Below are 27,822 nucleotides of genomic sequence, written 5' to 3' on the forward strand. Positions count from 1 at the left end.
TATTGAGATGGGAGCCATCCACTGCAGTTGGTGGTGTGTGTATACGTGTATGTATTTAGGAGAGGGCATAGATTTTTTTTTTCAGAGAAAGGAAGATGAGGAATAATCATGAGGGACTCGGAAGATAAAATTTCAAGAATGCTGCTTTGTTCTTGTAAACTCATTTGGATATTTTTATCATAACCTGAAATATACAGGGTCCTGAGAAATTAGTGTGTGTGGTCTGAACACAAAAGAAGGGCAGCATTCCTGCCCCACTGCGAATGTTGCTCTGGTTCTTTGGGATTTATTTATTTACTTCATCTTCAAAAACCACTTAATATTCCAGTTTAAAGGGTAGCAAACCCAAGTGTAATCATGGTTTTAACACGCTAATCTCTAACCAGGCCCAACACTATCAACACGGCAGTCCCTTGGATTCTCTCATGTAATGTTCTCTTTAAAATATAGGGCTTTCGGTCAGACGAACAGCTGTCTGGCATTAAAATAAAAGCCTTCATTGCCCCCTGGCATTGCCATGAGGTTGCTGGGGAATTTTCACTGAGGGCCCAGGGAAGGTTACTGAAGAGGCAAAAGTAGGGCTGGAAAAAATATTTAATCTAACTTGTAAAGGAGCTTGGAACCATACCACAAGCATCATAATTAACTTTAATAATTATAAATGTAAATGCAGACAAGCCACAAGGTTTTAATGGTGTGCCACATGCTTCTGCTAATTATTTTAGAGTTTGGACACATTCAGTGCCAGCTAATTATAAAACCCTGCTATGGAAATCATCTGTTTATATTAGACTTATTGATCTCTAGTGTTTAAGCAATATGAAAGGGGAAATCTACAATGCCGTACCATCTGCTTTGTATTCCTAATTGCTTTTAAAGAATCAAATATATAAATAGTCAGCTTTTCACAGGGTAGGCTTCAAACCCATTCAATGAGCAGGTTTTGCAGAGCTAAGCAAAGAGGGAATGAGTTGAAGTATTAAAATTAAAAAGTTGCATTATTAATATTTTTAATGGTGCACTTCTCTCCAAACCATCATGGGGCAGAGACTGGGAGAGGAAGGGAAGAAGGGAGGAAAAGGTTGAGAGAAAGAGAGAGAACAAGGACAAAAGCCAGTGTCTCCAGGCCATTCCCTACCATTTGACAGAATGGCACAGGCATCATATTTTCAAGTAGGGCATGGCAGTGATAGCCGCAACCCGCTCATTGTATTTTATGGGCCAGCCATATTCTGTATCCCTTGAATTTTTTTTAATATGAGGGGGATAGTACTACTAGTGAAATTAATCTCTGTGTTCAGTCCAGTTTGTGTGTGGCTGGACTGTAGCCAAGTGAGGCTAACCTTGCTATTTATCTCATATACCCCAAGAAACCCAAATGATTAGGTAATATGTCATTATGACAATAATCATAGAATCACAGAGTTGAAATGGACCTCAAAAAGAATGCAGTACAGCTAGGAGCCAACACACGTTGCCTCATCTTTCTTGATCCAGGATTCACTAAAATAGCTTTAAAAAAGGAAAGTTCAGCAGGGTAAGTCTGTTCCACTGTCAAGGAGTTTCTTCTAGCATCAGAAGATCTTCCTATGGCTTTGTTGAAATCCCCCTTCTACCAGTAATTATCTGAACCAGTTGGCTTAGGTCCTGTTCTCACTAATTACAAAAAATACATTTGCCCCATCCTCCATATGACTTTTTGACGATAGCTTTCATGTTGCCTCTTAACCCTCTCCTTCCCAGGCTAAACATAACGGCATTTCATCATGGGCAGTGAAGTAACTGACAATTGTATGGACCCTCAATCTAGAGCACTGCCAGTAGATAGATAAAGGAGCCTATCTGGATTTTGGAGAACTACAATCATTCACCATCATCCCTACTCAGTTTCAGGAATGTGGTTTCCTTGACTGAGTCTGTTCACCTGGAATGAGATATTGCTCTTTTCCTACTGCTTTTTGTCTTATCAAGCATTGTTGTCTTTTCTCTGGAGTCATGTTTTCTCATAATGTTGCCAAAGTATAGCAGTCTTGGTTTAGGCATCTGGGCTTGAAGGGAGAGTTCTGGCTTGATTTGCTCTGGGGCTCATTTATTTGCCTTTTTAGCAGTACATAGTATTAACAGACTTCTTTTCTAGTGTCCCATTTCAAATGAGTTTATTTGCTTCCTGTTAGCTTGCTCCACTGTCCAGCTTTCACAACCATTTATAGAGATGGGAAGTACAATGGCATGGACCATCCTACCTTTGGTATCCATTGATATATCATTAGATTTCAGGATTTTGTCTAATTCTTTCATAGCGATCCTTCCAAGTCCTAGTCTTCTAATTTCTTGACTGAGATCTCCATCCTGACTTATGATTAAGCAGAGTCATGGAAAATCTTGAACAATTTCAATGCCTTAACCATCTACTATAAAGTTATATAAAGAACCTAGTTCCTAGTAAGCTTGTGCACAGATTCAGAGTGGTCAGTTTCCTTTGGCTAATCCAGCTTCTTTGGCTCTGCCAATTGGCCGTAACGGCAAGGGCCCAGCTGTCATATTTTTCTGTCCGTAACAGGACCACGTGGCAGCCGATACTGGCTCCTCCTTCCCTATATGGCATCACGGTTATGTCCTGGCTTCAGTGTATTTTTTGGCTTGGCTTCTGGCTTGGCCTCTCTCTTGAATCTTTTTGTTTTTCCTTTTCTTGATCCTTTTTATTTAGTGGGACTGACTGGGAGTTGGGAACATGCGGGATGGGTGAATAGGGTTTGGGGGCTTGGAGAGTCACCCTTTTAGCTTCTTTTTCTCCTCTCTTCCTCTCCTTCAGCAAATACTTCTAAAAGATTAATAATAATAATAATAATAATAATAATAATAATAATAATAATAATAACTGGAAAAGAAAAAGGTTTGGATCATTGATGTTGCCATGCCAGGTGACAGTTGCATTGACGAAAAACAACAGGAAAAACTCAGCCGCTCTCAGGACCTCAAGATTGAACTTCATTGACTCTGGTAGAAACCAGTGCAGGTGGTCCCAGTGGTGATGGGCACATTGGGTGCCATGCCAAAAGATCTCAGCCGGCATTTGGAAACAATAGACATTGACAAAATTACGATCTGCCAACTGCAAAAGGCCACCCTACTGGGATCTGCTTGCATCATCCGAAAATACATCACACAGTCCTAGACACTTGGGAAGTGTTCGACTTGTGATTTTGTGATATGAAATCCAGCATATCTATCTTGTTTGCTGTGTCATACAATATAATAATAATAATAGTAATCCCAGCAAACAAAAAATCCTCAGTCTCAGAAAACTACTACCACCTAGTAACCTCTTCTCTAGAGTAGAAAGTAGAAACAGCTTTAATGAAGCATTAAACCCAGGTCTCCTCTATAGACCAAAGGGAAAGGATCGCAGAAAGAGTAGTCTCTTAAGCCCTTTCATTAAACCAATGGCTAAATACCTTTTGGGGGAACCACTGCTTTAAACCCAGGTCTCCTCTACAGCCCAAAGGGAAAGGATCACAGAAAGAGTAGTATCTTAACACTGATTTTTTAAATCTAGGTCTTAATGAAGGATATAAGGACAAACAATTATCAGAGTAATTGCAGCGCAGCAGTAGTTGGATGGAATCAGTGGAACGCAGAACAAAGAGACACCCAGAGACGTTGGTAAAACTATATACAAAGTTTTACTGACTTCAGCAATAATCAAGACAAACAGGCTTGCAGACAATAGACGAACACAGGACTTAACTCAGAACAGAACTGAAACAGATGCAATCAGTAATGCATACACACTTGTGTCTGGACACTCCCTGTTCCAGCCACACATCAAGGTCATCACAGCTTCTCAGTAATTAACTCTTTACAGACTATAGCACACTCTGGATGATGCAATCAGTATGCAATACAGGCAAGACACAAATTGCATTTAAACACTACCAATACACAAATCCCACATTAACAACAATGCCATTGCCTAAAATGATGGAAAGGGGAGCCTGGTGAGCCCTCCCATTGCCGACAATGGGACGGATCTGGCCGTATTTTCTGGCTGCGATATAAAAATGGCTATCCGGCTACTCACCCATTTTCAGGAGGTGCATGAAAATGGATACAGGCATCTACCAGTATCCAGCCAACAGAAAAAGATCAAGGTTGAGCCTAAATACACAGGCCTAGTTCCCAGTAGGAGATGTATCTGAAATAAACAAAGTACCAATCATCTTTTCCTGAAAATGCTCAAGTGTTCCATTGTTTGGTCATGTAGTGGAAAGCAGTAATGCACACCCTCTTTCCACTACTAGAGGTTCAGTGAGTGGGAAGAGTAGGGAGAGAAAGGAAGAGAGTAGTAAGAATGAAGGAGGAAAAAGAGAGCAACCAGAGAAAGAAACTGCGGAAGAGAGTTTTGATATTAGGGGAGACTAAAGAAGGAAGCCATAATGGGTGGGTGCGATTAGAAACAATGACTACAATCCTACTGATGAGTAAATGTTCAATCGCACCTGCAAAAACAGCTGGACATTTTGGTCCATTGAAAAATGTCCATATTCAGTTTAAAGTTGCAATAGAAGAGCCCCATGCACCGTTCAGCATGTGAATGAGCATTCAGTTGTGCATTTTGTAGCACATTCAGGTCATTGTTCCATTGCAAAATCTGGCCAATCTTTCTTTACAATGGAGTCCTATCTTTGGATTATTTCTTGGAGAGGAAGGAATGTGAAAATAGTGAGTCAGAGGCAAGAATATTGCTCTTTGGTTCATCTTGTCATGCCACGGCATTATCCTATGCTATAATTCCCATGTCATGTTGGTACTCATGCATGGCAATTATGTGTACTCACAATGAAATCTTGAAAGTATTGAGAATGTCTGTCTGAGATTTGGCCAAGGACTTTGTAATTTAATGCAAATCTCTGTGTGAGTAATGCTCCTCATCATTAGTTCTTTCTATATATACAGAGTCCCCCTTCCTATCAAAATAACTAACAATTCATAGTGGGTTTTTTCCTAACGAATTCTGATTTCAAGATATTCAAGTTACTGATCCTGGCCACATCTTCTGGTAGCAAATACCAAAGAACTTGGAAGTGGGCCCATTGAACTTATTAAAGAGGAGTGGATTCCTAAAAACTAGCCAGAGAGGGGAATGCCCAATGAGCAATGCAACATCTAAGATTTTTAGTTCTTGTCCAATGTGGGAATCAGGAAGTGTGAAGGAATGGGGAGGAGAGCTAGAATGGAAAAGGGAAATGGCACCAGTTCCTGGAAAAATCTGTTCTGACTATAAAAGTCTGAGTTGTATCATGTTTGGAAATATGGTTCACAAAGTGGTCAAAAACATCAGTTGGCTTAAACAACCAGACTGTTAACTAAGACCGGTAATAAGAAGCATACAAATTCCCTGTTGTAACAGATCCATTGGCTGCTGCCCTGTTCCAAGAACAGTTCAATGTACTGGTAAAGTCCTATATGGGTTGACATCAGGCATTTTATTTATTTGTTTATTTATTTATTTACAGTATTTATATTCCGCCCTTCTCACCCCAAAGGGGACTCAGGGCATTACATTATATATCACATTATATCCCTATATATCACATTATATACATATAGGGCAAACATTATATACATTATATATCACATTATATACATATAGGGCAAACATTCAATGCCCATATGCACATAGAACAGAGACAGAGACAGACGCAGAGGTAATTTAACCTTCTCCTGAGGGGATGTTCGATTCTGGCCACAGGGGGGAGCAGCTGCTTCATCATCCACTGTGACGGCACTTTCTCATTCCAACATCGTAAAATAGTTAAATTTGCCTCCCCACTTTATAAGTAGTACCTTATTTCCTACTTGATAGAAGCAACTATCTTTCGGGTTGCTAGGTCAGCAACGAGCAGGGGCTATTTTTTTTAAAAAAAATTAATTGACGGGTGCTCACCCTGCCACGGGCTGGCCTCGAACTCATGACCTCATAGTCATGAGTGATTTATTGCAGCAGGCTGCTCACCAGCCTGTGCCACAGTCCGGCCCCTACGCTGCCATATAAAATTTTGAAAGAACATGGCTTCTTCTACACTGCCATATAAAATCCAGATTATCTGCTTTGAACTGGATTATATGTCAGACTCATATAATTCAATTCAAAGCAGATGATCTGGATTAAATGGCAGTGTAGAAGGGGCCTAAGTCTCTCTATCTTAGGTCTCAAAGAGCTTCAGATGAGGCCCTTCCCTCTATCCCATTTTGCTTCCAGCTTTTGGAATTTCTTTCCTTGGGAGGCTCGGAATGCTCTTTTCATAATCGCCTTTTGATTGCAAATAAAACATTTCTATTGTGTCAGGCCTTTAGAAACTGACTGGTATGGGCTTTTAATGCTGTGTTGCTTCATCTATACATGATATTTAACAATAAATAAATATCACTGGCCAAACAATTTTTGGCCAGTGTTTTATGTTTCTAATTTGTACCACTTTTAATAATTTGTAAGTTGCCTTCAAAATATTATTGGGGGGAAAGAGATATAAATGAAGGGGAATTAAGTGAATTATCTTAAAATACCAGTATTTCTGACTTGTAAGAAGCACAGGATACATGGATTGTTATAGCAGTGATATGAAAACTGAGAGAGTTTTGCTTTGTTGATTTTCAAAATCTCAACTATTCACATCCGGTTCAAGTTCTTTGTTAGATTGTGAGACTTCCCTACTTCTCTGCTCTGAATTTTGCATATATTTCAGTACACACTTTCCCTAATGTATATTTGTCTTTGTGAGTTTTAATGTACACATATTTATATATTTTCCCCCATTGACTAATGCATGTTTATGTTCATGTTTCTGCCATGTGCAGTATACAAATATGCTTAGTTTAGTTGCCTCTTCCTTCTCCTTCCCTTTTTTGTTTTGTTTGCCCCCCAAACCCGGACTCAAAATGCTTTAATCATGAATATTTAATTATATACAATTCAAAAAATGGGAGAAGAAACACTGAATTTGATGTCCACATTTTCTTCCTGATGACAAGAAATGGAAAGGATCCATACACCTTCATTAGCAGGCTCACAGAGCAGAAATCACATTTGTCTGTAAACTATTTTAGTGAACATGAAGTTGTGTTGTCGAAGGCTTTCATGGCCAGAATCACTGGGTTGTTGTGAATTTTCTGGGCTGTCTGGCCATGTTCCAGAAGCATTTTCTCCTGACGTTTCACCCACATCTATGGCAGGCATTCTCAGAGGTTGTGAGGTCTGTTGGGAACTAGACAAGGGAGGTTTATATAACTGTGGAAGGTCCAGGGTGGGAGAAAGAACTCATCTGTTGGAGGCAAGTGTGAATGTTGGAATTAATCACCTTGATTAGCATTCAACGGCCTTGCAGCTCAAGGCCTGGCTAATTCCTGCCTAGGGGAATCCTTTGTTGAGAGGTGTTAGATGGCCCTGATTATTTCATGTCTGAATTTCTGCTGTTTCAGAGTATTGTTCTTTATTTATTGTCCTAATGTTAGAGGTTTTTAATACTGTTAGACAGATGTTCCATCACTACTTTTAAACCTCTTGTTTCCTAGCTGTTCTTGGTAGATAAATAGAATGTGTTTTGTGTGTGTGTGTGTGTGTGTGGGAGAGAGGGGGAGTGACAGAGAGAGAGAGAAACCATTGATTCCTATCTTATAATCAACTAGGCAAGGCTTTTGCAGTGTGACTTGAGAACAAGACATTCAAGAGTATCATTCTGATTGACACTGGTAAACTAAAACAATGCCTTTCCCCCAAACCTGGCTGCAGCTCTCCTAGTAAAGTGCTTTGAAAATGACAAAGACATCTAAACTCCTTCAAGACCTCTGCAGAACAAGCCTAGCCAACCCTCAATAATGGTAAGGCTTTGACATCCCTGTAATTAGGGTTATGAAGATGAAGCCAGGCATACAGATGTTAACACTTTGCTCATTAAAACAGCCCCATTTGGAAAACTTAAAAGGCGGCACATTGCAAAGTGTCTCATCCCAACTTTAGTTGCGCTTTCCCTTTCGACATAGCACAGGGAAAGAGTTAATAAAAATCCTCTGGGTTAGATGAACTGAAGTTTTCCCTTCCACAAGATGACCTTAGGAACTGTCATCCCCCCCCCCCCTTGAATTTATACAAAGAATTCAAAGTAAAGGTTTTCTAGGTTACGCTCCTTTTTTTTCCAAACCCTTTGTCCTGTCAGCTCAGTCCTTGATATCTTCATCTACCGACATGCCCAGATGTGCAATGAATGTTGATTTGCACTGGCCCCACTCTGCCTCCCCGCTGGTGTCATTAAAACCAGGGAGCTAGCTGCTCCCCTGGCATCTTTGGCGCAGTTTGGCTCTCCACTGCTGGCTAAATTATTGATGAAGAGCACTTCATTCGCCATGTGTATTACCCACCTTTAAATGAAACAGTGCAGAGGAAGAGGGGGAGGAGGAAGAGAGGGAACTGACACCCCTTCCTCACTCCACGCAGTTTCAGCGTGACATTTATGATGCAGTTCAGATTGCATCCCAGCAATTAATATCCAGTGGGCCCTCTTTCTGAAATGGAGACTTCCTTCTCCCTGCCCTGGCAAATGGCTTTTGTGGTTGCTTTGATGGTGAACTTCTGTTTGGCATCATGAGCCCAGTGAGGAAGGCAATAATTCCACATGAAGCCCCATTGTAGGATGATTAGGCATCTGCTTTTCAGAGTATTGAATAACGGGAATTTTGAGCTGAGATATTCAGCTACAGTACCTGTATCATGGCAGTTACTCTTCATTTCACAATGGTAGCTTACCATTGGATTGAGCTGTGGATCTCCACTTTTCTGATGCTGACTCTGTACTGGCCGATGAATCCATGGCAAGTTCAGAATGTGAGATCTTGGCTGTTGCAGGGACTCATGCAGTATTCCTGCAACCAGGATGAGAGAGAAGGCCAATCTTCTAACCTTCTGGAATCACTCCCAAAAGAGATCAGGCAATCCCTACCTTATCCACCTTTCGTAAGGATCTGAAGACCTGGTGGTTTTGGCAGGTTTTTGAGTAATTCACTCTGTACACCTCCGACCTTTGGCCTTGAAACATGTTATATAAGATTCATCCATCCCTAACTGCATTGTTAGGATACTTGGCTAATGATTCCTATCCTCTTGATTATGGCTGGGTTGTAATTGTTATTTATTGTCTGCTTTAATTGTATAGTTGTATCTGTTTTAATATTGTCTTTCAATTGATGACTATGTAATGGATGTTGAAATTTTGATTGGAAACCTCCCTGAGTCCCCTCAGGGAGATAGGGCGGTAAATAAATAAAGTTTTATTTATTTATTTTTTTATTTATTTATTTATTTATTATTCCTGGTTCTGCAGGCATCTTTGTTGATATCAGAATGGGGTCTCCATTATGGCCAGGACCTCACACAGACTTCTCAGATTGGCAACAGCATGATCTGTTTCTTTTCCCCTGAATTGATGAATGTAGAGGAAAGGTGATAGTGTTAAGTGTTCCATTTGGACAATGGACCATTTCAAATAGGAGCTGATCCAGCTGTTCCATGAGTTCCAAGCAAACTTTGTCCGGAGCATTCCCCAACTTCGCCTGAAGCAGAGCAAAGCAGTTTTAACCAAGAATAACCCATGAAACTCACTGGATGTAAAGCAATGGTTCTCAACCTGTGGTTCCCCAGATATTTTGGCCTTCAACTCCCAGAAATCCTAACAGCTGTTAAAATGACTAGGATTTCTGGGAGTAGTAAGTTAACACACCTGGAAACCCACAGATTGAGAACCACTGATGTAAAGGAACTTCATGAAGATAGCCAGGAGTCAATTCAGGATGATTCTGTGTTTTCAGACTTGTCTAGACTAATCCTAGATTGCAGTGCTATGACTTGTAATAGAGAAATGCTGAGATATGGGATGGATGGCATTTGGCTTAAGACCAATACATTTGAAAAGGATCTTGGGGTCTCAGTAGGACACAAACCAAACATGAGTCAACAGTGTGATGAGACAGCAAAGCAAGCCAATGTGGTTGCAGGAGACATCAATAGTGTCTAGATCAAGCTAAGTACAGTAGAGTCTCACTTATCCAACATTTGCTTATTCAGCGTTCTGGATTATTCAATGCAGTCTGCCTTTTAGTAGTCAATGTTTTTGTAGCCAATGTTTTCAATACATTGCAATGTTTGGGTGCTAAATTCGTAATTACTACATAACGCTACCATGTATTAAACTGCTTTTTCTGTCAATTTGTTGTAAAACATGTTTTGGTGCTTAATTTGTAAAATCATAATGTAATATGACATTTAATATGCTTTTCCTTAATCCCTCCTTATTATCCAACATTTTCGCTTATCCAACGTTCTGCTGGCCTGTTCATTTTTAATAGTATCTAATATTTATTCTACTTTGCCTGGAATACTGTAACCAATTCTGGTTACCAGAATGCAAGTCAGAGATCGTTTTGAGTCCCCTCGGGTGACGCTTTGAGTCCCCTCGGGTGAGAAAGGCTGGATAAAAATGCTGTCAAATAAATAAATAAATGTGTTCAAAATAGGGCAACCAAATGATAAAAGGTCTGGAAGCCATTCCCTGTGAGAAGTATCTTATTGAGCTGAGTATGTTAGCCTGAAGAAGAGATAGTTAAGATATAGCACGAGAGCCAAGTTTAAACGTTTCAAAGGGTGTTATGTTGAGTATGAAGCCAGCTTGCTTTCTGTTGCTCTATATTCAAACAAATAGTACAAAAATAATCCCACCATGCATGAGGAGTCTCTTCCATGGAGATGCCTGCTTTGAAATATATTCCCCTCACTTCAAGCAAGCCATCACTGGTTGGTGGACCTGGAAGAGACCTCAATGACCATCCAGTCCAACCTCCTGTCAAGGCACCTCAATTGATATCTGGGTGCTTCAGGTTGTTAGAGAGCCATTCTATAATCTAAATGTTAGAACTTGATCTCTGAAACTCACTATTACCCTCTGAAAGAGCTTGATGCTTTTTCCACAGTACAGCATTCTGTACAGCACTTTAGTGCAGAACTACAAAAATTTGCTCCAACCATTTTTGCTTATACAGCTACCTTCTTACCCACAACTCCAGCCCTTCAAGGCAAGGCAAAGGACTTGGAAACTGAACCTTTCCTTAATGATAGATTTCTTTGCTTGGAAGCAAGTCAAGCTTGTCCTTTGTCAGCCCAGCTTATTTTTCACTCTTGCTGTCTTTCTGCAAGACAGTCCTGCAAGATTGTCACGAACCTAATTAATGCCTGACAGGCAGATCAAACCCAAATATACAAAGGATTCCAAAGCTGGCTCTTCTCCTTACAGAAAAGAGGCGAGGAACTTAGAGCCTCAATCTCCAAATTGCTCATGATCTTTAAATTAGACAATGACAATGACATTTCCTTTCTTGGATGCAGCCAAGTTACTTCGATGTCCTGGTTGCTGACCATGATATGTGTGAAATATTACCGAAGGGGAAAGCAATAAGCTGCTTTTGAGACTGTCTTTGTCTCTCTGAAAGCAATCGCAAGGGGGAAATAAGGGTCAGGTGCCATCAATGCATGCACAAAGTACTAGAAGATTTATGATTCAGTGAATATGTAAATGGCTGGTTTTCTTGACCATGGTTTGCAGGCTGTCCTTTAATGTATTTGAGATTCACACACCCACATTGCTATTTTCAGAAACCTGCAAAAAAGAGGAGACCATTACAGTCATAATTCAACATTATGCTGTATACCTGGAAAAAATCATGACGTCTCTATTTTATCTTTCTATTTTATTATTTATTTATTAATATTTACTTTATTTATATCCCACCTTTCTCATGTTTATGAATATATTTATTCTCATAATTCATATTTCAGCTTTCTTCCAGCACAGAATTCCAAGTGGCTCACAGCAACTGATACATACTTTAGAACTTTAAAAAAAATAACTATTAATACAAAAATAAAACCAAACTTTTATTTCAAAAAATTAAAAGTTAATTGCATTAAAACATACACACTTAAAGCATAATTAAATAGAAACAAAACCTCCACATTAAACGTTTTTAAAAATCACTACAATTATTTGTAACCTCTTTACAAAATAGATAATATGATGTACTACATTGTACCATTCATACAGTCCGACACCATGTTAACTGGGATGACTCAATGCTATGGAATCATGGGAGTTGTAGTTTAGTGAGGCACCATTATTCTTTGACAGGGAAAGCTAAAGGCCTTGTAAAATTACAATACAGGCAGTTCCCGAGTTACAAACATCCAACTTACAAACAACTCATAGTTGTCTGCTGCCCTGGAGACTAGGACATGGAACAATGGCTTCAAATTACAGGAAAGTAGACTCCACCTGAACATGAGGAAGAACTTCCTCACTGTGAGAGCTGTTCAGCAGTGGAACTCTCTGCACCGGCGTGTGGTGGAGGATCCTTCTATGGTGGCTTTGAAACAGAGGCTGGTACATGACACCTCAGAAAATAGCTAAATTTTCTAAGGACTTGAACTATAAAGTGCTGGAAATGTGGAAGAAATTACGGAACCTTCCATCATATGTGGTGGCTTTGTGAAAAAGCAAAGGTATATTGGAAAGAAATTCACAAAATGTCCCAAAAAAGTTAAAATTAAAAATACCATAGAAACCTGAGTATTCCTTATTATGGATGACAAATACAAATTGGAGCTTGAATGCGGATAAACCTTTTACGTAATCTCACTACCACAGCCAGAATTGTTTTCACCAGGGCATGGAGAATAAGTACGATACCAAACAAAGGAGACTGGATAGGAAAAATGATTGAGATAATGAACATGGACGAATTAAAAGCACTTTTTTTTGTGTCAGGAGCGACTTGAAAAACTGCAAGTCGCTTCTGGTGAGAGAGAATTGGCCATCTGCAAGGACGTTGCCCAGATGTTTTGATGTTTTTACCATCCTTGTGGGAGGATTAACAGCACTGATAGCAAACTCACAAGGTAGATCTATAAGAAGGACAGATTGGACCCTCCTCAAAGACTGGTTAAAGGAAATCAAAATAAAGATCTTAATTTGAAAATATACAGGACTGAGAGTGGAAGATCCGCCATTAAAGATCAGAAAGAATAAAACAGACATAGATGAACTTTAGATCTCGAAAGAGGAAGCAGATAGCCAGGAAATCATCACAAAGATGAATGGAAGTGTTTTTTTGTTTGTTTTTTTTTTACTTTTACTTTTTTTCTTTTTTACTATTATTACTATTATTTTTTATTTTTTATTTTTGTCTCTTTTTTATTTTTCTCTATCCCTTCTCTCCTCTTTATTTTTTTTCTTCTTGGCTTTTCTTCTCCTTTTCATCTCAAACTCTTCCCACTGTTCCCCACTCCTCCCCTTTCACTCTCCCTTTTTCTTTTCTCTCTTGGTCCTTCCTTTTAGTTTTTAAACACATGTACTAGAAACATTTTTAATAAAATTATTATTAAAAAAAAAAGAAACAGAGGCTGGATGGCCATCTGTCGGGGGTGCTTTGAATGCGATTTTCCTGCTTCTTGGCAGAAGGTTGGACTGGATGGACCCCGAGATCTCTTCCAATTCTATGATTCTATGATTCTATAATTCTTAGAATAGGGGTGAGACAACAGGAAGTAAGAGAAATTTGCCTCTAGGATGGGAAATTCACTCCTGGAATTGTTGTCATGGGGTAATGGTGTATCCACTAAAACTTTGTCACCAGTTCTTGTTTCTATAACACTGAACATGCTGGAGACGATATTGTATGCTAAATTACACTAAGAAAATTGAGACACCAAAGGGAGCATTGCTAGTGTTGGAAGCAATGTCTTTAGAAAATAAAGTCTTAGTTACAGGTGGCATAAATCCCAGTCATATAGTAGGGTTTCATCACTATTTGGCTGGAGTTGCATATACTTTCAGATGTCTAGTTGCATACCTAGGAGTAGTACCAAACCTGTCTGAGGATTCTTTCAATGCTGGATGATGACAGACATAGCCATTGCTACTACAGCATAAACTTTATTGGAGGCATATCATGTAGCAAATGGTACACAGCAGAGATGCATTCAAGTGTATCTGTGTTATATACCCTTTCATCACTTTAAGACCATTTTAGCCATTGTGGCTTCATCGTGTGGATGTGGTGGTTCATAGCTTGGAAATTACACATTGAGTATCCTGTCATGGTTTGCAAAGGCACTGTGCTGTGTGTGTTAACTGGAAAATGAAGTGCATGAATCCAATTGGCAGAGCCTGCAAATACCTGGGGATTGATTTGATACTGTTTCTGTTCTGCTGTTGTAGAACCAGTTTGGTCAAGTTTTTCCAGTGCTGACTGAGTACTGCTGGTAAAAAGAGCAGCGTACTCAGAGAGGCCTTGCTATTTTGAGGTGTGCTTGCTGCTGAGAAAAGAGGGTGAAGAACCAGGACTGTATTCTTCTCTGAAGCAGATTTGTGGACTGAGAAAGGACTGTTTATGACTGTGGACTTCTGTAAGCGATCAGAGGGACTATTGTAAATACTGCTGTCTTTTTTGATCTCTTGGAATTGCTAAAGTTCCTGTATTTTTGTTCTGCAAACCTGAGTGGCCTGTTATTGTTCTGAAGGTGACTCTGGACCGTGGGCACACTTAAGAGCTTCCATTTATCACCATCAATCCGTAATATATCCCTTATCCTGACTTCCAAAATCTGAAATACCCCAAATTCTTAATTTGCCCCATGGTTGGTTAAATCCATAGCACCTTCACTTTCTAATAGTTCAATTTCCATACACGTAATTTAGTATTGTATATAAAATTACTTTCAGGCTAAGTGCATAAGGTATATATGAAACATAAATAAATGTCATGTTTCGATTTTAATCCCGTCTCCAAGATATCTTCTTATGTACATGCAAGTATTCCAAATTCCAAAATATTTGAATTATTTCTTTTTTTCAAGCCAATTAATTTGAATTACTTCTGTTTCCAAGCATAAAGGATTTTCTACTTGTACTGAGAATTGTCTGCTTGAGAATTCTGTTGCAGTTCAGGATTGTGCACTATAATTCTTTAGTACCATGCCAAACTATAAATGGCCAAATTCCATTTGATGGAGCCAGGACATTTAAGTGGTATCAACCTGTTATAACTGTGCATCACAGGGACACATTCTATGTCACAGACTATCGACAGACCTGAACCATCAGATGCACATTAGAATTTGCTTTTCCTCTTTCTTTTTTTTGAAAAAAGCAAATAAACAAAAGCAAAAACACAATACGTGCCTGTAATTTTGAGCATTTTACTTTCATTATGACTGCACCCCGATGAGTTAATTACATTTCAGATGCAAAGCCCATCAACCTTTCTCTTCTATTTTGGTAAAGGAACCCGCTACGCACAGTAATGTATTATTTCTGGAGACCTTCAACCTGCATCATGAAAGTGTTCCTGCTTTTATGCCTTTCTTTCCTTTGTTTTTACATGAATCTCTTATCAAACTAACTGCAAGTTTAACCAGCTATTAAGAACAAGGTGAAATTAATGGGAGTATTTTTATTTTTCTGATTTGCTGTTTGTTCTCTTTCATAAATAATTTCTCATAAAAATTTTCTTTAGCAGGGTGATTCAGAAGACAGGAAGGAATAGTCCAAAAATCTAACTTTCTGAGAGTCTGATAATAATCTTGCTTTGGATCATTTATGACGAGGATTTATTGAAGCTGGGAGATTTCTAAATAGTATAAGTATATAATACAATGTTTAATGATATTTAATATATTGTTATTATTCAATTAGTGGACAATTGTTCCTACAGATCCCAGGATTCCATAAGATGGAGCCATGACAGTTAAAATAGTATGAAACTGTTAAAAGTATGGGTGCTTCTATCAAATCTATCCTTTTCCCTGTGAGCTTTCTCATCTTTATTCAGGACTAGCATCTATAATATGAAAAACTTGGCCCCTCACTTAACATCAAAAAATAAAAGTGCCTTAGCAGCAAGCACAAGCCAATCCCTCTGCAATGCCTGCAGTACAGCTTAATGGTGTACCTACCTAGGGAGCCACCTCTCCATAAAAGTTGACACTGGCTCCAGAATAAATCATCTGACTACTGCAATGCTCTGTATGTGGGGTTGCCTTTGAAGACTGTTCGGAAGCTTCAAATGGTTCAGCTGGCGGCAGCTAGATTGCTCACAGGAGCGGCATACAGGGAACGCACAACCCCTCTATTATGTCAGCTCCACTGGCTGTCCGTCTGCTATGGAGCACAATTCAAAGTGCTGGTTAGCCTATAAAGCCCTAATGGTTCTGGCCCAGCTTACCTGTCTGAACAGATATCTCTCTATGAACCATCTTGGAGTTTAAGATCATCTGGGGAGACCCCGCTCTCAGTCCCACCATCCTTGCAAGCACGATTGGTGGGAATGAGAGACAGGGCCTTCTCTGTGGTGGCCCCTCAGCTATGGAATTCCCTCCCCAGAGATATTAAATCAGCCTCCTCCCTCTTGCCCTTCCGTAAGAGAGTAAAAACATGGCTTTGTGGCCAAGCCTTTGGAGAACTTGTGCAATAGATAGATATGGAATAACATGCAGTGACTGTAGGAATGGCCCAGATTACGATTGTGGATTACATTATTAATTATGATTGTATTGTTTAAATGTTTCTAATTGTTTTAATGTATTTTATTATTCTATTTAAATGTTCATTTTAATTGTACATTGTTTCTAAGCATCAAAGAGTTGCCTATGTGTAAAGCCGCCTTGAGTCCCCTTCGGGGTAGAGAAAGGCGGGGTAGAAATATTTTAAAAATAAAATCCGTACTGTTCTAGGATTGGGACATTTGTAGAGATGCAAAGATATTTGTTTATAAAGCTATTGTCCTTCCAACTCTATTTTACATCTGTGAATAACAACAACAACAACAACAACAACAACAACAACTCTATTTTTGTATCCCACCTCCATCTCCCTGAAGCGTCTTTGGGTGGCTCACATGGAAACAAGCCCAACAGCACAAGTTAAAATACAGAACAATCAATTAAAAACATTATAACTACATAAAACAATAAAACACATCAACAGAATTAAAATCAGGACAATAATAATAACTGAACATTCAGAGGGTAAAATTGTGTAGGACTCTGAATACGGCTTCTAGGAGGTATAAGGGCGATCAAAAATAAGGGCGGAGGAGCAATCTAAGTAAACATGGACCATTTATGAACATCACTCTTGACTTCTGGAACAATTCCATCATTGTTCCCTCTGAAATAAGCAATCTGAAAGAAGCAAAGACCATGAGCATTGAAGAGATGATTCACCACCACCAACTTTGCTGGACCGGCCACATTATCTGATCACCAAAAGCAGTTACTCTACTCTCAGTCCAAGAATGGAAAACAGAATGTGGTGGTCAGCAAAAGAGATATAAAACTAACCTTAAAAATGTGGCATAAACACGGAGAACTGTGAAGCCTTGGCCCTTGAGCGTTCTGACTAGAAGTCATCTGTTACCAACAGTGCTGTGGATTATGAAGAGTCATGAAAAGAGGCTGGTGGAGAAACATGCCTAGAGGAAGAAGGTGCCTCAAGCAAATCCTTTTCGTGAACACCTTTCATATGGAAATCTATGTTCTCATTGTGAAGACCATGTGTATCCAGAACAGGTCTCCACAGCCATTTACTGACCCATTACCAAGACTCTGTCAGGGGGTTAATTGACTCAGAACCACCCTGGTTTATTGGTGAGTCAGGCCTCTCACCAATCCATCTTCCATCAGACTACTTAAGCAACTGGCTACAAGCAGCACCGACAAATGACACCACAGTTGTAATTCAGCTGATCCCAGCAGTTCTAAGGCTTTATTATATACAAACTATATACAACTACAAAGTTAATCACTCATAGGACCCATGCTTCCCTAAGCAAGGCAAAGCATGTTCTCTCTCTTTGCCGTCGTCTGCAAAGCACTTCTGCCGGCAACTCTTACATTCTATAGCAGAATGACAAACGTCCTGTCAGCACTTCTGAGACGGAAGGCTTGACCTATTGGCTAGGCAGGCTATCAATCAAGCTGGCTTGCCATTAACCCATGTGCTGCTGGAAAGCATGCCAGAATACACAGTTGCAAAAAACCCAACAGCAAAAACACTTGATTCAACATTTCACCCTTACACCAAAATACACCAATAGACTCCACCTCTGGAGGACAATCCCTCAGCCATGAGGGATCACCCATAGTGATGATGTTATGATATACCCAGCACTGGGACCAACATCTGACTACTTCCTTCCCTCTTCAGCTCTGGGAAGGCCTACCTCACTATGTCTCCACAGCAATGGTGAGCAGGCTCTCTTTGAGGCACTTTCCTTCTTCCCTCCTTTTCCCTTAAACATATGTCACTTTTCCTTCCCAGTGACACCACAGAGGGCCACTTCACCTAGGAACAGCCTTTGAAGTACAAATAGACAAACAATCAAACACATATGCACACATACATACATACATACATACATATACACATTGACTATTATATAAAGAACTTGAGATTTAAAAACAAATATTTTTAAAAATGGACATATTTTGTTGTTTAAGCATTTATTGCTCAACCTTTAAAACCAAAAAATCAAAGGTGTGAAATCCTGTATATCCAACACATTCATAGTCCTGAGTCATGACAAAAGTTTCCCTTTTTCTAGTGAGTTTATCTTTTTCATTTGCATCTAGCTGGTTTTTCCCATCATTGTACCAATAGTTTCATGGGGTGCTCTCTCAGAAAAACAATTTTCTGTTGAGTGTTTTACTGATATTATTAGTCATTTGCTAGGGCTTCTTCTTTTGTCCAGCAAAAAGTGTGTACATTTTCCTTTACATGTTTAATTAAAAATTAATACGCTTTCCCTTCAGTGAAAGCTTTTAAAGTGTCTATTGCTTACCTGAGAGACTGGCTCTTTTCTACTCCCCTGGGTAAGTCTGTAATTAGTTAATTTCACCAAATGCATATTATTTACTTGACAGGGCAGTGTACTTCTCCAGGAACACCCCACTCACTTGGTTTAAGACATAATTAGGCAGTATTTTTTTAAAAAGAGAATTCTTCTATCTCCTACACATCAGAGCCATTCCAGTTCATTGGCTAAAGAGTAATTTGTCATTCTAAGTTGCAATTCTGTTTTTGCATCTGACCAGAGAAGGATCCTTACTGCTGATTTAAGATAAGGATTCTCGGCCCATAAACCCAACATAATAGCAACACTTTAAACTGAATTACCTGTTTCATAGCCCATTCAGGTTAAGAGGGAGGTTTTTCTACAAACTCTTTTTGGGAGGAGGATTGTTTTTGTACAGCTGACCCTTTGTATCCACGAATTCTGCAACCAGGGATCCAACTAATCACGGTTGGGAAATATGTTTCAAAAATCCCAAAAAGAAACTTTGATTCCAATAGCTGGGGAAATAGGGGAGATGTCACAGAGGAGAGTGCCACCTTCCATAATCTTTTGTATAAGGAACTCTATTTTATTACACCCCAGTAGAATCATAGAAGTGGAAGAAACCACATGGGCCATTTAATCCAACCCCCTGCCATGCAGGAAAAGCACAATCAAAGCAACCCTGACAGCTGGCCAAAGTTCTTTCCAATGTTCAGGTGGAATCTCTTTTCCTGTAATTTGAACCCATTACTCTGAGTCCTATGACCTTATTACATGGGGGAGCCCACTTCCCATGACATTTCACCGGCAAGTATGGCAAAATAGCAGGCACAAGGGGCAATACTTCCCTCATCACATGGGAGAAGTGTCACCCAAGGAGGGCTCCCATGTTTGGGAAGAAGAGTCCAAAGATACTTCCACTTCCTCTGCTGGAACTCACACAATGTCATGTGATGACTGGCATGGGGCTCTGTACCCAAAATGTGATGAGGTCCTTAGTCTAAGAAAACAAACCTGCCCCTTCTTCTTTAGGACATCTTTTCACATATTTATACATGGCAACCATGTCTCCGCTCAACCTTCTCTTCTGCAGGCTAAACATACCCAGTTCTTTAAGATACTCCTCATAGGGATTCATGGTCTCCAGATCTTTGATCATTTTAGTTGCCCTCCTCTGGACACCTTCCAGCATGTCAATATCTCTTTTGAATTGTGGTGCCCAGAACTGGACAGTTTACTCCAGGTGAGGTCAGACCAAAGCGAAATATAAAGGTACCATGATTCGAGCTAGACACTATCCTCCTATGGGTGAGAAAAGCAGTATAGAGATGCAATAAATAAATAAATAAATAAATAAATAAATAAATAAATAAATAAATATCAACCCCAGGATTCTATGGAATGGGACCAGGCAGTTAATGGTATTTTATTGATATCAACTGTGTATTTTTAAAATTATAAACTGCCTTGAATCCCAATTTTGAGAGAAAGGTAGGAGATGTTAATGATGATGTCAGGCCTCCAGACTCACTGAGGTTAATGGTGCAAGACTCCTGTGAAAGTGGAACACCTGTAATTCCAAAGACTGAATGGACCCCTGAACAATTTCTAGGAACCTCACCACATGAGTTGTGAAAAGTGGGGTGGGGGTAGGGGATGTCTTCTTAACACAGCATACTGTCCCATTTAATTAATTTATTTACGACATTTATATCTTGCCCTTCTCACCCCGAAGGGACTCAGAGACCTTGCACCATTTTACAAATCCCATCATATGCTTTATGTTTTGCAGCCTTTCTCCCATTCTGTCATGTGTTCTGAGACATCACACAGATGAGTGCAGTTCCTGTCCACTACACATCCTTTTTTAAAACTTGAGGGAAACTTAGAAATCACTGAAATCTAAAACATTGTAGTATTTGAGAAAGGGGATTTCAGAACTCTGCAGGCAAATGGTACCCAAATTCCACATTTTATACATTTTCTCTTGTGTAGTTCTTACTTTAATTTCCAGTTATGGAACCTTTATTACAGTGTAATTAGTACTTATACCTGACCTTTAAGCACTACATATAGGCACTTCATAAACACTACAGAAGTGAGCATAGTTAATACCAACGAGAAATAATAAAAGCTAGCATGGTTGTTGTATGTTTCCCAGGTTGTATGGCCATGTTTCAGAAGTAGGAGAGAATACTTCTGGAACATGGCCATACAGCCCGGAAAACATAAAACAACCCTGTGATCCCAACCATGAAAGCCTTCGACAACACAAATACAGTAGAGTCTCACTTATCCAAGCCTCGCTTATCCAAGTTTCTGGATTATCCAAGCCATATTTGTAGTCAATGTTTCCAATATATTGTGATATTTTGGTGCTAAATTCGTAAATACAGTAATTACAACATAACATTACTGTGTATTGAACTGCTTTTTCTGTCAAATTTGTTGTAAAACATAATGTTTTGGTATTTAAGTTGTAAAATCATAACATAATTAGATGTTTAATAGGCTTTTCCTTAATCCCTCCTTATTATCCAACATTTTTACTTATCCACCGTTCTGCTGGCCCATTTATGTTGGATAAGTGAGACTCTACTGTATTATTTGACACAAAAAATAGTATTTCTGTGCAGAAAATTAGTAACAAATATGTATTAATAAATAGTAAAACCACACAAAACAATATTTATTAATTAATATTAACTAATGTCTGTTAATAGGTACCACCTAATATATATTAATAATAAATACTAACCAATATGTATTAATTAATATTAAGCAATGGATATTCAAATTTTACTTATGATTTTAATTTATTAATATCGTGTCTTTCTCCAAATATGGATTTGAGGTGGATGAATAAAAGTATCAATATTATATACAACTAGAGTTTAGGATTCTTTTCACTAGGCTTTCTTGACTTTCAAGAATTATTTTCTATGATATTTCAAATATTTTTTCATTTTCCTTCCATTCCTCCAAACTTTTGAAGATTCAGTTCACATTGAAATGCCTCTTCCTTGCTTGAGCTGCTGTCCAAAAGCCACATCAGCTCCTCCCTAAAACATGGCACACTGTCTTTTGCCATCCTAATACACTTCAACTTTTATTTGAGCCATGAATCAGCCAGACATGACAACCAGAAGTGATGTAGCTATAACCGCTATGATGAAGCTCCTTCCTGTGGAGAGGCGCCAAAAATGAACATTTTGCAAGGCAAGGGACTTATTTTGGTGGCAATGGCACTAGATATTGGAGATAATATGCTCATCTTTTGGGGTTCAGAAAAAAACTGAAGACCTGGCTATGTACGCAGGCATTTGAAGAATAAGCATGTGTTGGCTTCGACGCGATCTGAATTACGGCTCTTGTATAAGGTCTGGTGGATGAATGGCATAAGCATTTTGCATTGTTTTAAACTTTGTATATTGTATTTTATGACTGTTTTAACTTTTTTAACGTTTTAGTTCATTGTATATCAGTGTAACGGCATCAATTGCCACTTGTAAGCCGCCCTGAATCCCCTCGGGTGAGAAGAGTGGGGTATAAATGATTGAAATAAATAAATAAAATAAATCTTTCAATGAAACTTGCCTTGTCTGTTGGCTGATACACATGGCTGAGTTGGCAGGAAGTGGCTCTCAGGGAGGGAAATTGCTAAAAGACTTGCTTGACTTCCCATGGATTTGAAGGAGGTGACACAATCACACATGCATATATGAACCCTTCCCTCCCCCAATTTTCTTTGAGCTCTCCTATTAATTAAATTAGTCCCATTCCAATTGCTGGCGGAATGAGGAGATGTCAGTGGAGAATGACACCTTCCACAACCTTTCCTGTAAAGCTGCTGGTAATTTTTGGAGCTTCTTCATTTTAATCTGTAACACAGAGAGAGAGACACACGGAGAAAGAGAGCATTTATGCTTTGCCCTGAACAAATGTGTCATGGGAAATAGAATAGCCTGACAAGCAGAATAGTCTTGCAGGGTGAAAAGGTGGAAGTGCCCCAAATCTTCTAGTTTTTATAACAATTATTCCTTCAAAAGGCACAGAAAAACTCTTTTATGGCTCATGAATACATGAATGTGTCAGTTTCACTTATGTTCATGTGCCTGTTTTTTTTTTTAACAAAGTTCTTATTTTTGAAGATATCTGAAAGTTTTATTCACTTCTTATTAACAGACAAACAGACAGACTGGACAACATTCTCGCCCATCCTTAATGCGGATCTGTGTTCAACAGAAGCAAAAACTGGTGATTAGCCAGTAATAGAATGAAAGCACACATCTCAATGTGTTCTATATGTTGATGATTTATAGCTAAGCTTAGCCAAGACATTTCACCCTGTATTTATTCTCAAAGCTGTCTTCATAGGCTATATAAAATCATATAAAGGCATACCTGAACTATATACAAAATAACATTATATGGCATCCCTATTACACAAGTAGTAATATATCCAGTACTTATCTATTTGGAATCCGACTTCATACATTAATGGAGAAGGAATTCTCAAACCATTCACAGGACAAACAGTAACATATGAACAAAAGCGGAAGATATCTTTTTTGGAAAATACAAGTTGATTATGATTATCTCTTATCTGGAATTTTAAATACTCCAATATCCCGAATTGTTTACATGATTGTCCGAGATAGTGACACCTTTGCATTCTGATGGTTCAGTATAAATTTTGTTTAGTCCACACAATTATTACAAATATTGTGCAAAATACCTTCAGGCTACGTATATAAGATGCATATGAAACAGAAACAAATGTCGTGATTAGATTTGGGTCCCTTCTCCAAGATATTTTACTAAGTATTCTGAAACTTTGTCTGTCTCCTGAGGAATCTATATAACGACCAAGTAGCAACAGTAAGAACAGACCACGGAACAACAGACTGGTTCAAGATTGGGAAAGGAGTATGATAGGGCTGTATACTTTCACCCTCCCTATTCAACTTGTATGCAGAACACATCATGCGACGTGCCGGGCTTGACGAATCCAAGGCTGGAGTTAAAATTGCTGGAAGAAACATTAACAACCTCAGATATGCAGATGATACCACTTTGATGGCTGAAAGCGAGGAGGAGCCGAGGAGCCTCAGAACAAAGGTGAAAGAAAAAAGCGCAAAAGCTGGGTTGCAGTTAAACATAAAAAAACCAAGATTATGGCAACCAGACTGATTGATAACTGGCAAATAGAGGGAGAAAGCGTGGAGGCAGTGACAGACTTTGTATTTCTAGACACAAAGATTACTGCAGATACAGACTACAGCCATGAAATCAGAAGACGTTTACTTCTTGGGAGGAGAACAATGACCAATCTTGATAAAATAGTGAAGAGTAGAGACATCGCACTGGCAACGAAGGTCTGCATAGTTAAAGCAATGGTATTACCCGTAGTAACCTATAGATGCGAGAGCTGGACCATAAGGAAGGTTGAGCGAAGGAAGATAGATGCTTTTGAACTTTGGTGCTGGAGGAAAATTCTGAGAGTGCCTTGGACTGCGAGAAGATCCAACTAGTCCATATTCTAGGAAATAAAGACCGACTGCTCACTGGAGGGAAGGATATTAGAGGCAAAGATGAAGTACTTTGGCCAAATAATGATAAGACAGGAAAGCTTGGAGATGATAATGATGCTGGGGAAAATGGAAGGAAAAAAGGAGATGGGTGATCAAGGGTAAGATGGATGGTATCCTTAAAGTGATTGGCTTGACCTTGAAGGAGCTGGGGGTGGCAATAACCAACAGGGAGCTCTGGTGTGGGCTGGTCCATGAGGTCACAAAGAGGCAGAAGCGACTGAACACATAAACAACAACATTCTGGAACCAAAACAAACAAAAATTCCAAAACACAGAACACTTCTGGTCCAAAGCATTTCTGCAATTAAAAGAAGAAGCAAATGTTCATCTGTATGTACTGAAGTTCTGGCAATGCTGCATCTAGTTTGGAAAATTAAGAAAAGTCCCATGGATCAGGTGCCTGATCTATCCAATGCAGGATCAGTTTTCCCTACTAGCCAAATAGATTTCTTTGGGAAATGCTCATTCAGCACACAAGTGCAATCAATTGATGATCAGAGACATAAAGTGTTGGATTCAAACATAGTAGGATGGGAAATCATGGAGATTTGACTAAGGTGAGTTCAATTACAAAAATGTAACTTCCATCTGTGTGCTTCTTCACACATCCTATAGAGGCCTGGGACATTGAATGTGGCCAGTCAATTAGTGACATGAAGGATTTTTGGCAGAGCGAATAGATATCTGTGTTAAAGACAGATCTGAACCTGATGCTGTCTGGCTTTTATTGTACAGCCATGTAAAACTTGTCTCAAGAAGGTATATGGTGCCTCATTGAATAACATCTGTAAAATGTCTTATGATGGTCTGACACCCAAGCATAAATCACCAAAAAGACTTTGGCCAGAGCACAACTTTGCCTTGGTTGATTATATTGCATTTGAAATTGGAGAATCTACCTAGCACCCAGAGCCATTGGACTGATTCTCTATGAATTCACTGCAAATTATTTTAAAAGACATCTGTGTCAGTGAATTCCATCACACTTCATGGCAGTGGATTCCATAAAAGAATGCTTCACTGTGTAAAGAAGAGCTTTCTTTTTTCCAGACAGCATGCCAACATCTGCATTGACCTCAAGGAGGCTGTGACACCTTAAAAACACACTAAATTGCTTATGAGATTTTCCAAGATTTGTGCCACACTCTTGGAGACCTCACAGTTGAACTTCCAATCTGAAATGAGAACATATGCTAAAATAATCATGAATACCACAGAAAATGCCCATGGGTATCTGCTACCTTGAGATGGAGGGAAGTGGTTGCTTTCTGGAGGGAAGAGAAGCGATTTGGGAGAAACCCACTGTAAGAAACAGGGAACAAGAATAAAAATCTCTACGTTTTGTAGAAGGGAAAAGGAACCGATTTCATCTTGACCGGGGTTTGACAGCTCCAGTCAGAGCAGCAGACAATGCAAAATGCTACAGTTCAACCTTGGCTACCACAGTGTATGAGTGCCCTCTGCTGTTTTCACACAGCCCTCACAGCTCTGAAATATGGTTTTATGTACTGTGGTGTGTGTATTAGTATATATTAAATTAAGATGTATAATACAGCATAACAGTGGGCTCTGTGGATCTTAATGCATGTATCTAGGGAATTCTTATGGTCATAAAAATATTTCCATTCAACGCATTAAAAGAGAAGATATTTATCTGGAGGAAATCTCTTTCCTCCATTGGAATTAACAGGTCACTCTCTTACCTTTGAAAGACATCTATCTGCAAAGCAGTAATGTCCTCTGTGAATAGTAATCCCAGGGGCCATAACAGACTCCAGATTTCTGCCTGGAATGGCAAGGGAAATAATACAATCTCAAAGCAAGAGATCTGACCATCGATGTTCTATCCCAGACTAGAGGAAACTCTCTTTGTTAACCACCCCTATATTTAGGAGATCTATTGTTGCTAGAGGCAAAAGGGGAAAGATCTCAAGGCATTTACACCAGCGATACCAGACTCGTATATACCCATTATGGAGCATATAGTTCTGATGGGAGGAAAAGCTTTATAAACAAGTAAATCCTAACAAAAGGAAAGAAGGAAAGGCTCAGGAGGAGAAAGTGTAATAAGACTTCTTCAGGACAGTATAAAGAAAATTAATTTGTAAGTTTGAAACAATTTACAACAATATGAATAATGTATGAAAAATAAAAGCAAACTAATAATAATAATAATAATAATAATAATAATAATAATAATAATAATACTTTATTTATATCCCACCACCATCTCCCCACGGGGACTCGGGGCGGCTTACATGGGGCAGTGGCCCAAACAGCATAACAAAATATAAGCAACACAATACAATCACAATATAAAAAGATAAAACAATAATACAATATATCAATATAAACAACAATACAAGATAAAAATTTCATTTTAAACACATAAATGGTAAGACCGTAATAAAAACAGGATAAATTATTAAAAACCCACTGGGGCTGATTAATTAATGACTATCTCCGAAGGCCTGCCGAAACATCCAAGTCTTCAGTTGCATCCTGAAGGAAGGTAGAGAGGGAGCCAACCTAATCTCCCTGGGGAGGGAGTTCCAGAGTCGGGGAGCCACGGCAGAGAAGGCCCTCTCTCTCGTCCCTACCAAACGCAGTTGTGAGGAGGGTGGAAGTGAGAGGAGGGCCTCCCCGGAGGATCTCAGCGATCGGGTGGGTTCATAGGGGACGACGCGGTCACGAAGATAGGCAGGTCCCGAACCGTTTAGAGCTTTATAGGTAATAACCTGCACCTTGAATTGGGCCCGGAATATTATCGGCAGCCAGTGGAGCTGCTTGAACAGGGGGGTTGACCGCTCCCTGTAAGCAGCTCCAGTTAGTAACCTAGCTGCCGACCGTTGTACCAACTGCAGTTTCCGGACCGTCTTCAAGGGCAGCACCACGTAGAGCGCATTACAGTAATCCATCCTTGAGGTAACCAGAGCATGGACCACCATGGTCAAGTCAGACTTCTCGAGGTACGGTCGCAGTTGGCGCACTAGCTTTAGCTGTGCAAAGGCCCTCCCAGCCACCGCCGACACCTGAGCATCAAGTGACAGCGATGAGTCCAGGAGGACCCCCAGACTGCGGACCTAAGCCACACAAGAAGATTTAAAATCATTTAACATGTGCACATTTCTTTCTTTTTAAAAATATTTTTATTGATTTTTAATTATTAAAAACTTTCCATCCCCTCCACCCATTGCCCAGACCACATACATCTTCTATATCTTTATCCATGAACACATTGTTCATTTATTTACAACATTCAAATTGGCTCAGTCATTTTTATCCATTCTATATA

General features: G+C 39.3%; 1 long non-coding RNA gene across 1 annotated transcript in view; it reads right to left on the reverse strand.

Moving 5' to 3' along the window:
* Positions 1-11,569: 11,569 nt before the first annotated feature.
* The window catches only part of LOC134296147 (uncharacterized), a 41,321-nt gene continuing 25,068 nt past the window's right edge, over positions 11,570-27,822 (reverse strand). Inside the window, exon 4 of the long non-coding RNA XR_010002724.1 lies at positions 11,570-11,699. This is a non-coding gene — a long non-coding RNA (uncharacterized LOC134296147). The remainder of the gene's footprint in view (positions 11,700-27,822) is intronic.

This window comes from Anolis carolinensis, chromosome 1 (assembly GCF_035594765.1).
Source record: "Anolis carolinensis isolate JA03-04 chromosome 1, rAnoCar3.1.pri, whole genome shotgun sequence".
NCBI lineage: Eukaryota > Metazoa > Chordata > Lepidosauria > Squamata > Dactyloidae > Anolis > Anolis carolinensis.